The sequence below is a fragment of the Mustela putorius genome, unplaced genomic scaffold (genome assembly GCF_011764305.1).
Source record: "Mustela putorius furo isolate JIRA1106 unplaced genomic scaffold, ASM1176430v1.1 tig00003834_pilon_pilon_pilon, whole genome shotgun sequence".
Taxonomy (NCBI): domain Eukaryota; kingdom Metazoa; phylum Chordata; class Mammalia; order Carnivora; family Mustelidae; genus Mustela; species Mustela putorius.
Genome location: NW_025421987.1, coordinates 46,242,987 through 46,256,184, shown reverse-complemented (window position 1 = coordinate 46,256,184; position 13,198 = coordinate 46,242,987). Strand labels below are relative to the sequence as shown.

At 40.6% G+C, this 13,198-nt stretch overlaps 1 pseudogene; it reads right to left on the bottom strand.

The window, feature by feature from the left end:
• Positions 1–9,219: 9,219 nt before the first annotated feature.
• On the bottom strand, positions 9,220–12,710 carry LOC101679186 (annotated as a pseudogene).
• Between the last annotated feature and the right edge of the window lie 488 nt (positions 12,711–13,198).

Here is a 13,198-nt window from a genome sequence, read left to right as displayed (position 1 = left end):
GGTTTACTGGTCGTATCAGGTGCCGCACCATTCAGGAGCTCCTGGCCCTATTGAGCATGGTGTTGGCCTGCTGATGTCACCACTGAAGCTACATTTCTCAGGTAAGATTTTTATTTGGATTGGGTCCCAAGCATCCTCATGGGTCCAAAGGGGGTGATCCCACTTAACATCACTCATAGCTGGTGAGTCTCATGTTCTCACAATTCTGGGCTCTGCATACTTAAAGGTCCTGGTCCCCAAAGGGAGGTACACTTCTGTCAACATATCCAGCAAAACTCCATTTGAGGTATAAGCTGCACCTGCCACCAGGGCACTTCAGGTTCTTTGTAGCTCAGGACCGACAGGCAAAAGGAGTCACCATTTTTGGTGGAATTTTGTCAAGGGATATTGACTCTAATCATTAGGAGAGGTGGGGTTTCTGTTACATGAGGAAGGCAGGGAGAACTATGAGGAGGACCCAGACTTACTCAGGTGCCTCTTGGCTCTCCCTTACCCAATTTTGATGGCACTTGGACAAGTACAGCAAACCTTTCCTGAAAAGGACACGCTCAACAAGGACATGAGAGTCTGGGTCGTGCCACCACATAACCCACTGAGACCACCATAAGTGTGACTTGAAGTGGGGAAAATCTAGAATGGATGGAACAATGAGTATTTGTTGCAGTTCCAAGACCAGCTTCAGTGCTGGGGGCTGGAAATCACCTCACTAACCTTCCCGTTAAGTTTTCCCCAGGAAGAGCAGCCCTGGTATTCTGCAGCTGCTTTCAGAACATGGGGCCAAATGGGTCTGAGTACATAAAGCATAATGGACAGAAAGATGCATCACACATTCTTATTTCAAGGAATGGAGTCACATTATCTAAGCTGTTGCATTTACTTGCCACATGTTTTTTATAATGTCTTATTATCCTTTCAGTAGCTTAGTCCTTGTAGGATAACTCTGCTTTAGAGGTGCCTGGGTGGCTCAGCTGGTTAAGTGTCTGCCTTGGCTCAGGTCATGATCCCAGGGTCCTGGGATCAAGCCTCACATCTGGCTCTCTGCTCAGCAGGGATCCTCTCTCTCTGCCTGCCCCTCCCCCTGCTTATGCTCACTCTTTCTCTCTCTCCCTCTGTCAAATAAACAAATAAAATCTTTTTAAAAAGGATAGCTCTGCTCTACTTCTAGTATCACTTATTTGTGTCTTTTTCTTTTAGTCTAACTAGAGTTTTATTAATCTTATATTGATTTTTTTAAACCAGCTTCTGTTTTCATGGATGTTTTCCATTTTCCATCATCATTTCTTGATACTCTTGCCAAAACTGCATAACGTGACTACACAGGAAGAAATGTCAGATGAGCCCAAACTGAGAGAAGTTTACAAAATAACCAGCCAGGACTTTTCACCAGTGTCAAGGTCATGAATAAGAAATACTAAAGAACCGTCCAAGACTATAGGTAGTGAAGAGACATGATAAGTAAATGCAATGTGGCATCCTAGATTAAATTCTGGTCCAGAGAAATAACATTAATGAGACAAGTGCCAAAATTTGAATAAGGCCTATAAATTAGTAAATAATGTTGTTTCAATGTTTACTTCCCAGTTTTGATAATTGTGCAGTATGTTACCTTTTGGGGAAGGTAGATGAAAGTATATGGGAACTCCTTGTTCTAAATTTTCAACTTTTTTGTAAGTATATTATTTCAAAATCAAAAGGGATTTTTTTTTTAAGATTTCTTTCTTCCTTCGTTCCTTCCTTCCTTTCTTTCTCTCTCTCTCTCTCTCTCTCTCTTTCTTTCTTTATCAGAGAGCACAAGCAGGGGGAGAGGCCTGCAGAGGGAGAAGCAAGCTCCCTACTGAACAGAGAGCCTGATGTAGGACTCAATCCCAGGACCCCCAAATCATGACCCAAGCCAAAGGCAGATGCTCAATGGACTGAGCCACCCAGTCATCCCCCAAATCAAAGGTTTTTTAAAAATAAACACAGACAGCACATAATTGAATTTTGCATTGCTACCCAGTCTGACAATCTCAGTCTTTTATTTTATTTTATTTTATTTTTTGTATGAATCTCTTTTAATCAAATGTTCAGACCACTTATATTTAACGTACTTACTAAACCATTAGGTTTATATCTACCATCTTGCAATTTGCTTTCTATTTATCTCATTTGTTCTATACCTTATACCTTCCCCTTCTTCTCTTAGCTTTATTTATTTTTTTTTTGACTGAGTATACTTTAGTATTCCATTTTATAGGTATTAACTATACCTTTTTGTTTTATTTATTTTTAGCTATTGTTCTAGAATTTATAGTATTCTAAAATATCAGTACTATTAGTCTTCTTAGAAAACCAGTTTTGGCTTTGTTGATTTTCTATTGTATTTTAAGATTTTAAACCATCAAGTACTGCTCTTAATTATTTTATTGTTTTTAAGTTATTTGAGTTTATTCTATTTTTTTTCTAATTTATTGCAAAATATGTTATCACAGAACTCTTTACAAAAATGTTTCCTTTTCTTCCTGGGCCCACAGCTACTCTATTATTTTCTCAGCCTCCCTATCAGGTACGGCTGGGTATCAGATATCACATGACTGGGTTCTGGCCAGTGAAATATGAGCAGAAGTCATATACCCATGCATGCTCATTCTTCTTTCCAGCTGACTTGGATATAGATAATCCAAAGTCAGTGAGACTCAGAGTGTGGTCTTTGAACCAAAAGCAGCATTACCTGGCAGCCTGTTAGAAATGCAAATTCTTAGGCCACAGACTTACGTGAAACCTACTGAATCAAAATCTGGGGATGATACCCAGCAAACAGTGTTTTAACAAGCCCTCCAGAATTTCAAGCTGAAATGATATTCAGCTAATAGTAACATGAAAACATATGAAAATATACAACCCTGATAAGGGTAAGTATGCAGTCAAATTCAGCATACTCTAATACTGAAATACAATAGAGTGTTAACCACTTAATTCTAGTAAAAAAGCTAAAGGGCAAGAATGTTAAAAATAACAATAGCTACAATAATTTGTTAGTGAGTACACAATATAAAAAGAGGTAAATTGTGACTTCAAAAACATAAAAGGTGGGCGGAGTGAAAGGGTAAAATTTTGACATGCAATCAAAGTTAATTGTTAACAGTGTAAAGTAGATTTATATCTAGAGGCTGTTTCATGTCAGCCTCAGGGTAACTACAAAGCAAAAACCTACAGTAGATTCACAAAGGGAAGAGAGAAGGAAATCAAAGCATGCGATGATGGAAATTATCAATTTACCAAGGAAAGCTGAAAGAGGAAGAAAGCAAAGAGGGAACTACAAAGAACCATTAAACAATTAATTAGATGGCATTCATAGTCCTTAGCTATCAATAATTACTCTAAATGTAAAAAGGAAGTATCTGAAAAAGAAGTCAAGGGTCCCACAGTAGCATCAAAAACAATAAAAAAAATACTTAGGAGTAAGTTTAACTGAGGAGGTTCAAAATCTGTATACTGAAAACTGTAAGTCTTTGATGAAAAACATGGGAGATGACACAAATAGAAAAATCTTGTGCTCGTGGATCAGAAGAATTAATATTAAAATGTCCATACAATCAAGCCATCTGTAGATTCAAGGCAATCGCTAGCAAAATTCCAATGGCATTTTTCACAGAAAGAAGAAAAACAATCTTAGAATTCCTGTGGAACCACAACCCCCCCCCCCCCCCCCCCAAACAGCCAAAGCAATCCTGCGGAAGAAGAACAAAGCTGGAGAAACCACACCTTCTGATTCCAAACTACTGCATTTCAAAGCTGTAGCAATTAAAACAGTATTGTGTTGGCATAAAAACAGATACCTTAGGGGCGCCTGGGTGGCTCAGTTGGTTAAGCAACTGCCTTTGGCTCAGGTCATGATCCTGGAGTCCCAGGATCGAGTTCTGAATCAGGCTCCCTGCTCTGCAGGGAGTCTGCTTCTACCTCTGACCCTCCCCAACTCTCATGCTCTATCTCTCAAATAAATAAATAAATAAATGAAATCTTAAAAACAAAACAAAACAGACACCTTAGACCAAGGGAAGAGAATCAAGAGCCCAGAAATTAACTCATACATATATGGTCAACTAATATTCAATAAGGGGGCCAAGAAAGGCTAATAGGGGATAGATAGTCTTTTTATTTTATTTTATTTTTTTTTTAATTTTTTTAAAAGATTTTATTTATTTATTCGACAGAGACAGAGATCACAAGTAGGCAGAGGGGCAGGCAAAGAGAGAGGTGGAAGCAGGCTCTCTGCAGAACAGAGAGCCCGATGCAGGGCTCGATCCCAGGACCCTGGGATCATGACCTGAGCCGAAGGCAGAGGCTTTAACCCACTGAGCCACCCAGGTGCCCCATAGATAGTCTTTTTAAATAAAAGATGTTGGAGGGGTGCCTGGGTGGCTCAGTTGTTAAGCGTCTGCCTTCGGCTCAGGTTGTGATCCCAGAGTCCTGGGACTGAATCCTGCATCGGGCTCCCTGCTTGACAGGAAGCCGGTTTCTCTCTCCTACTCCCTCTGCTGTGTTCTTTCTCTCACTGTGTCTCTCTCTGTCAAATAAATAAATTAAATCTTTTTTTTTTTTAAAAGGTGTTGAGAAAACGATATTCACGTGCAAAAGAATGAAACCAGACTCCTATTTTCCACCACTTAAAAAAATCAAGTCAAAATGGATTAAAGACGTAAATGTAAGACCTGAAACTCTAAAATTCCTAGAAGAAAACATAGGGGAAAAGCTCCTTGACACTGATCTTGGAAATAACTTTTTGGATACATCACAAAAATCAAAATTAGTAGGTGAGACTCCATCAAACTAAAAAGCTTCTGCATACTGGCAACCCTCTGGGGAGGAGCTTTGTACTATTGTTCAATAAACTTTGTTTTGCTGCCCCATCCAAAAAAATAAATTAAAAAAATAATAAAAAGCTTCTACACAGCAGAAGAAACAATAAGCAAAATGGGAAAGTAACCTGTGTAACAGGAGAAAAAATTTGCAAACCACGTATCTGGTAAGGGGTTATATCCAAAATATTAAGGAACTCGTACAACCCCAAAACAACAAAAGAATAAATAATCTGATTAAAATGGGCAAATGAACTGAGTAGACTGTTATGCCCGAGTTTTCGTGTCTGAGAGACCACCAAGGAGCCAAGCACTGATGCAATCACATGAGGGTTTTATTCAGCAAGCTTAAGCTTGGGCCCAAGTATACCCGACACAGCAGAGTAGGGACTTGGACCCTGAGGTGACATGCTTAAGCTTCGGCCCAAGTATACCCGATGCATTGGAGTAGGGACTTGGACCCTGAACCAGATTACAGTCAGAGTTTTTAAAGACAGAGTAGGGGTGGATTTGGCAGTAGGTGATTGGGCCATGATCACATCCCTATGTTCTTGTGATCTATTACAGTGTTAAACTATCCTATTTCTGACATGATTTATTGCTTCGTTAGGTTATCCTACTTCTGACACGATTTATTACTTCATTAGGCTATCCTACTCCAAATTGGTTTTTGGCATGACGTTTTGTTTTTAAAACTTTTGGTCAGTCTTTCTGAAACCAGGGGTCATTTACTGGTCACAGAGACCTAAGATGGCTGCCGGGATCAAGATGGCTGCACTTATGTCAAGGCTAGACTTGAGGTGGGTACAGCCTTGTTTTTCTTGTTCTCCACATAGACATTTTTCCAAAGAAGGCATACACATAGTGGAAAGGCATATGAAAATAGGCTCAGCGTCACTAAATAACAGGGAAATGCAAATCAAGCCTGCAATGAGAGATCATCTCACTCATGTTAGAATGGCTAGCATCAAAAAGATAAGAGATACCAAGTGTTGGTGAGGATGTGGAGAAAAGGGAACGCTTGTGTGTCGGTGGGAATGTAAATTGTGCGGCCACTATGGAAAACAGTATGGAGGTTCCTCAAAATATTAAAAATAGAACTACCATATGATCCAGCAATACCACTTCTGGGTATATAGGAAAAGAAATGAAATCATTGTCTCAGTGAGACAGCTGCACCCTGATGTTTACTGTGGCATTATCACAATAGCCAAGTCTTAAAAACAACAGACAAACAGATGAAGAGGTTTGGTATATATACACAATGAAATATTATTCAGCCATAGAGAAGACAGAACTCCTGCCTTTTGTGACAACATGCTAAATGAAGTAAGTCAGACAGAGAAAGACAATACTGTGTGATCTCAACATGTCTAAAAAAGCTGAACTCAAAGAAGTAGAGAGTGGAGTAGTGGCTACCAGGGACTTGATGTTGGTTGTGGGGGGGTGCGTGGAGGCAACAGAGACTTATATTAGTCAAAGGGTAGTAACTTCCAGTTATGAGAGGAACAAATTCTGGGGATCTGAAGTACAGTATGGTGACTATAGCTAACAACACTGTATTCTATCTTTGAGAGTTGCAAAGAGAGATCTTAAATGCTCTAACCACATGCACACAAAAATAATTATGTGAGTAGAGGGAGGTGTTAACCTTCTTGTGGTAATCATTTCATAATATGCAAGTGTATCAAATCATCAGGTTGTACACCTCAAACTTACACAGTATTATGTCAATGATATCTCAAAGCTAACTAGGATAGGGAACATCCGTCTTTTACTTTATTTTTTTAAAGATTTTATTGATTTATTTGATAGAGAAAGAGAGAGAGCGTGAGCAAGGGGGAGGCACAGAGGGAGAAATGGGCTCCCTGCTCAGCTGGGAGAGATACGGCTTGATCCCAGGACCCTGAGACTGTGACCTGAGCCGAAGGTCTCCGCTTAACTGACTGAGCTGCCCAGACGCCCCTATCTTTTACTTTAAACAACACCAGAGAAATAAAACAAGCCCTCCTTGTGATTTAGATACAGGTTGAAGTCTGAGAGCCACAGCCCCCGTTCACCTTGGAAGGCAAATGTTGAGAATAGCAGAGCCTCAGTCAGCTGAGTCCCCGAAGAACTGTTAGAGCAGAGCCGACTTGTTCCTCTAAGATCGTTAAATGAACAAGCCATAAAATGTCTATTAGGTTGAGCCATTATGCATCTGAGTCTCTACTGTGCCCTAGCCAACCGAACTAATATAAATGTTTACCTCATTAATTTTCAGTCTTTTTTCCTTTCTAATATAGGGACTTGAAATTTTAAACTTTCTCTAAGGACTGCTTAAGCAGCATTAATCAGTTTTGACATTTAGAATTTTTATTATCATTCAGCTCCAAATATTTTGTCCATGTGGCTGAGCAGAACTGTGGGTTATTTGGAAGCATGTGTCCAAATTTCCAAAGTTAGGAAGTTCTTCAGTGATCTATTTGCTGATTTCCACTTTAATTGCTTTGTGGTCAGAGAACATCCTCTGTATGATTTCAATACTTGAGATCTGATGAGATTGCTTGGGTCAGTTTCGGAAATAGCGATGCATATTCTGCCGATGTTATGTGCAGTGTTCTGTGCATTTCCCTTGGGTCAAGGCTGTTAACCATACCCATGAAATCTATATGCTTACTATTTTCTTGTATTAATTTCTGAGAGAAGTTTGTTGAAGACTCTCACTATTGCTGTGGATTTGTCTGTTTCTTCCTGAGGTTCTTTTGATTCTGGCTCTACACGATGAGGAAATTTTATCAGGCATATGAAAATTTTATTTAAAAAGATTTTTTTAAAAAAGATTTATTTATTTATCTGACAGACAGAGATCACAAGTAGGCAGAGAGGCAGGCAGTGGGGTTGGGGGGAGCAGGCTCCCTGCTAAGCAGAGAGCCTGATGTGGGGCTGGATCCCAGGACCCTGAGATCATGACCTGAGCTGAAGGCAGAGGCTCTAACCCACTGAGCCACCCAGGCGCCCCGGAAATTTTAAATCATTGTATTCTTGATGAAACAAATCTTTTATGACCATGTGGTGACCAAACATCCTGAATTCTGGTAATGCTTGCTGGCCTTCATGTCTGTTTTCTCTGGTAGTGATATAGTTACACCTGTTTCCTTTGGGTAGTATTTTCAAGTTTTATCCTTTTACTTCCAACCTTAACATGTCCTTATGGTGTAGCCATGCCTCTCACAAGTAGCTTTTCGTTTTTTTTAAATCCAGTCTGACTATCTTTACACTGGAGCATTTATTCCATTTCCACTAATGTAATGACTGAAATATTTGGATTTAAAACCATCTTATTTCTGGGGTGCTGGCTGGCTTAGGACACGACTTCTGACCTTGACATCATGACTTTGAGCCCCACTTTGGGCATAGAGTTTACTTCAGAAAAATTTAATTTCATGCTGTTTGTCTCTCCTTTCTGGTTACTCCTTTTAAACTGATTTTTGAAAAAGAATAATTCCATGTTTTCCCCTTCTTCTAGTATGGAAGTGGTACTATTTCTATTCTTTCATTGGTTGTCCTTCATTTTACAACACACACTTAACATTTAAAATGAATCAAAATCAGGCCATCTGGGTGGCTCAGTCAGTTAAGCGTTGGCCTTCGGCTCAGGTTATGATCCCAGGGTCCTGAGATTGAGCCCTAGGCGGGCTCCTTGCTCAGCAGGGAGCCTGGTTCTCCCTCCGGCTCTGCCTGCTGCTCTCCCTCCCCCTGCTCCTGCTCTCTCTCACTTTCTTGCTCTATTTCAAATAAGTAAACAAAAAATCTTAAATAAGATGAGTCAAAATCTCCATCTTCTACATGAATAAGTTTATAGAACACTTCGACTCCATTCATCTCCTTTTCTCCTTTCATAAAATTATAATGTGCTATATTTTTTGTCATGTTTTGTTTTTTAAAATCCCATTATCATTACTTTTTTTCTTTTTTTAAAGATTTTATTTATTTATTTGACAGAGAGAGAGAGATCAATCACAAGTAGGTAGAGGCAGGCAGAGGGAGAGGGGAAGCAGGCTTCCCGCTGAGCAGAAAGCCCGATGTGGGGCTCAATCCCAGGACCCTGGGATCATGACCTGAGTTGAAGGCAGAGGCTTTAACCCACTAAGCCACCCAGGCGCCCCTATCATTACTCTTTTATATGGCGAACTACCTTTTCCATTTGCCTGCCCAACTTTCTGCTTCTTGGTTTAGCATTTTTCTTGCATCTCAGGCCTGACACCACAAATTCCTCCTGCCTGATGTACACCTTGGAGGATTTCCTTTGATGACCTGCTGAGAGCACACTCCCTGTTTTAAATTTTTCTGAAATTTCTGTATTCCTTCCTCAGGCCTGAAGGATTTTTATTGGTTGAAAAACTAGCTTGGCAGCACATCGGAAGGAATTGTCCCCCTCTCTTCAGTTCTGCCTGTTAAATCAGTTGTCACACTGACTGTCATTGCTTTGAAGGTTCGTCGTGTCAGAGGTAAAAGTCTGGATATTTTTATCCTCAAATCTTCTCTGCCTTTGGTTATCTAGTTGCATGATACTGTGTGTGGAGAGGAGCTCCTTTTTATGTATTCTGCTTGGGATTGTCGATCTAAACGATCAGTTCTTCAGCAGCCGCCCAGCACTGGGGCGTCCTGTCTGCATCTCACCGTCTTCTCGTACCTTCTTCTTCCTCTGGACAGCACGTGCTCCAACTTGCTGCGAAACCACGCTTCCCAGCTTTGTCCAACTGTGCTTTAAACTTTAGTTCTCAGTTCTAGGAGTTATATTTGGTTTTCAAATCTGCTCAACCATTTTTTAGTGTCCTACTCTCCTATTTTCAAGCATGTCTTATATTTTTAAAACTGTACTCATTTGCACTTTAATTTATATTTGGGAACTCCAGAGTCGCTTTTCACTTTGAGAGTGGGCTGCTTTTGCTTTTAAGGGTTGTCACTAGTGGTGCGGCTTCCTTGTGTGCTTATCGACCGTGTGCTGCTCACAGTCCTGGAAATTATTGATGTGTTCGCACCATAATCATAGACAAGGACTGCTTTTCCCAGAAAAGAATGGTCTTTGTTTCTACCATGCATTGAGATCCCATGTGTCTGGAACCACTTTAATTCTTGATCTTGACGCCCCATCCTCACTCTAGCAATGCTAAGTTGGGCTTTAATTCTACTTGGGGTCAGTACTGGGTCTCGGGGTTGGGCTTCTGTGTAATACTTGTGTCTTCTGCTCAGCACCAAGGAAACTTTTCCACTCCCAGGCTGATGGAAGAAAGAATCCAAATTTACTACTGGGGCCCCAACTTAATGGGAAGGGTCTATCAGACTCCTCAACTTAAATGGGACCTGGTCACTCACTTCTGCCTCACTTGCTTCTGGGTCCGAGGTGGCTTGGCGTGCCCTCTTGACTTTCTAGGCTCTTATCATATCTTGGAGTTTGGCTTGCTCATTCCTCATTATGTTCTCTCTCAGATGGTAAGATTTTTAGAATACTTTACTGAGCATTTTAATTGCACTCATTAGAAGCACTGGCCCCCAAACCTAACCCATTGTAGGTAGCAGAAATCAAAATCTTCACTTTGCTTTGATGTTCTTCATATCACTATGTTTATAGGCATGTCTTAATCCAAATCAGGATACATTGTGATCTGTGGAGCTATGGATTCAGGTTTATCAATCCTGGGAATTGTCCAATTACCTTCTAAAATGTTGCCTCATTTACTAAATATAATGAAGTACATTAGACTTCTGATTCCATCCTCCATTATTTCCTAACTGATCTTTCATAGCCCTTCTCTTTACCTTTCCTGTCCTCTAGATAGTTTATAGATAGGGTTCAAGTTTAAATCACTTTAGTTACATCTAGTCTGTTTTTATTCACCCACTGAGTTCTTGATTTCAGGGCCTATAGTTCTCTTTTTTCTGACAACTGAGCACTGTTTTTGTGCTCTTCTTTGTAACTGTATTTCCAGTTCCTTCCAAAACAAGGCCCCAAGATCCCCCAGTCTCAAGTATGCCCCTGAGCTTGGTCCACTGCAGTCTTGTGTTCATGCTTGGGTATTCGTTCATCAACATTAAACTCCACGATAGAAGATGGGACATAGCAGGACTCCCTCTTCCATGCCAGGAGTCCTCTGCTGACCTCAGAGGTGGAAACACACTGGAACTTTCCCTTGGAACTGGGCTGTGATGACAAGTGCCTGCCAGGAGCATCATCATCTTGTCCTTGACCCTCCCTCTAGTTTCCAAAGATATAACATTAAATAATCTTCTTTGAAGACACTGGTAAAAATTCCAAAAGACAAAACACATACCACTAGTGCGCTATGCTTTCAGATATTCTGCGTTTAATTCAGCTGACAAATGAGCTGATTGATGTGTCCCCTCGAGAGCCAGGTAAGCCCACCTCCTTGAGGAAGCCCACTATTCTTGGTAGCAGGATAGGCCACTGAGAGATGGAAAGGATGTAAGAATGCAGAGATCTGGAAGTTCTTCCCTGGAAAGACAATTTCATAAATGAGATCTTCCAAGCAAGTAACACCCTACTTCCCCAGGTGCTCGTCAATCACTGTGTTGTCTGTCAAAGGGATGGTTTTATTCTTCACCTTGTCTTGTCCATGTTTCAAGATGAGTTTCTGGGCAGACTTCAGATTTGGAAGTCCTCGGGTCATGTAAGTTTCCACTGTATGTAGTGTTTTTATGGTCTGGGGGGTTACTCTGAAAAAGACATCACTGAAAATCTTCGGGCGAAGCCTGGCAGTAGTCCTCTGCACCAGTGAACTCACCCCATTCATCCTTTGGATGCATACAGCAGAGCCCAAGGAATATTTATCTGGCACTTCCAAGCCACAAGGTTTCCCTTCTAGTCGTCTGAGGCGCAACCTGTCATGTTGCTGCCACCGGGAATAATATAAGAACCATTTCGGTCCCTTAAAACTGAGCTCTTTTCCTTTCTTCTGCTCCTTGTCCAAAAGTGCCTGCTTTGCTTGAGAGGCTTCAAGGGCCTGATAAGCCATCATCTTTTTCAGATTTTCTGGAACCAGAGGGATCTTCTATCTTTGCTCTTGCTGTTGTTTCCAAACCTGCGGCTACTGCTCTATAGTTTTCATTTTTATGGTTAACTATTAACGTCTGTTTATTCTTAATACTGTAGGCTCATCTTTGTAATTGTAACTACTAGCTACTCTGCATTTTCTCTCTTAAGTCCTTGATGGTGTCAATCTGTTTTTTCCACGTTTCTGTGATCACTCAGGGCCTGCCAGCTCTTATGTTTGGAAATTAAGCAATGCTGAGTCTGTAGGCCCAACTTGAAGAGTTTCCCCCCACCAGACTTGACTCTGCTTCTACTGGTATCCAAGGAGTACCCCCCACCCATCCTGGGAGCACCTCAGTCTACTGATGCCCCTGTTCTTCAGGCCTGGGCCCCAGATGCAATTGCTCCTGGACATGTAAGCCCCAGCACCAGTCCCCATCCTGATTAATCCAGATTTAGTTCTAATTGCTTAGTTTTGGGCTTGGTGTGGGGGAGGGAAAGGGAAAAGTTCTTGGGGAACCCTTCTACTTTTTGTGAGCTAGTTCTGAGTTCTAGTTGTCATGGAGATGAGTAGTTCAGAGGTCCTGCCTGCTTGATAGCAAAATCAGATAAAGTTCTCCATTTTATTTCTCAAAACATATTAAGCATGACTATTTTATGAACTGTACTTTGAGAATTCCAGTACCTCAAGCCTTCATGGGTTTCATTATGTAGCGTTCAAACTTTTTTTACTTTGCATTAGATTAAAAAAGAAAAGGCTTGAAGTGAACAAATCTTAAATATACAGATAATGTATCTTCAGATTGTGTACACACGTTTAACCGTACCCAGATCAGCATGTAGGACTTTTCTGTTACTCCAGAAACTTTCACTAGGCCCCGTTGCTAGTCAACTCCTCTCCAACTCCAGGTACACTAATTTGACTTCTATCAAGCTGGCTAGGTTTTCTTGTTCTTGACCATTATATAAATGGAGTACAGTGTATACTACTCTGTGCCTGGCTTCTTTCACCTAACATGTCTTTAATACTCATTTACATTATTGCACGTATCTGTAATTCCTACTTTGCTTTTTGTTTTATAATGTAGTATTTCACTGCATGATTTACAATAAACTTTCTCTTGATATCCACCCTTGGAAATAAAAGAGCTATGAAAATTTTGGAGATTTTCATTTCTCTTGGCAATTCCCACCTCCCCCTTCCCTACCAGCAGTAATTCTGGGTTATAGCATAGAAATAATTTTAAACTTTTTTCTTAAAAACTTCATCTTTCCAAGGTAGCTATACCATTTCACATTCTAAACAGCAATGTAGGCAGTTCCAATT